Consider the following 853-nt stretch of genomic DNA (forward strand, 5'->3'; position numbering starts at 1 on the left):
ATAAAAGTATTAATTTCTTTAAAAAAAAAAAGAAACAATAAAAATGTACTGACCCCAAACTTTTGAATGGTAGTATAAATATATATATGTGACTGCGGCTGTGCAGCTTCAACCTCCTGCACAAGGGACTGGAAGGCCCCGTGACCACCGTGTGATACCTAACATACCCAAACGAAAACGTTCAAGACAATCAAATGGTGATTGTAGAGGAATCAAATAAAAAATTATTATTATTACTGCAATAGTTATAATAATTATTATTGTACATTCTGACAAAAGACAGTGTGATCTGGGATGCAGAGATGCAGATGGTGATGCTAATAAGCTTCCTTCAAACCAAGAGGATTACAAGAACCAACTGCAGAACGACGCAAACAAGGAAATTCGAAACTTTTTGAACACTGTTGTGAAGAACCAGAAAAGAATTAAAGAGGATCATAAGAGAGTGCAGGAGGAGAAGCACGTGTTAATCAGACTGTGACAACAACACCACAAAAACATGGAATCATCCTTAAACAATTAATTGCAATGCAAAAATGTCATGATGCCAGACAAACAAACAGCTTGTGATCAGAAAATGACTATAACTCTGTTAAATGAGCTACTGGACATGTTTAAATTAGTAAGTATTGGTGAGTTCTAATTTTTCCTTTTATTTCTCAGCTTGTATTTTTTTAGTCATCCGTGTGACTCTGTGTGGTTTATGATTACATTTCCGTCACACCAATTTGTCCTTTTTTTTTTTTTTTTTTTTTTATGGTGTAAATATTTATGAATAAATTAGAGGTAACAATGGCTGCAAAACGTTGTCAGGAGTCATGTGATGGTGATGATATTCAGGCCCCTCCCATAA

This window comes from Garra rufa, chromosome 13, assembly GCF_049309525.1.
Source record: "Garra rufa chromosome 13, GarRuf1.0, whole genome shotgun sequence".
NCBI lineage: Eukaryota > Metazoa > Chordata > Actinopteri > Cypriniformes > Cyprinidae > Garra > Garra rufa.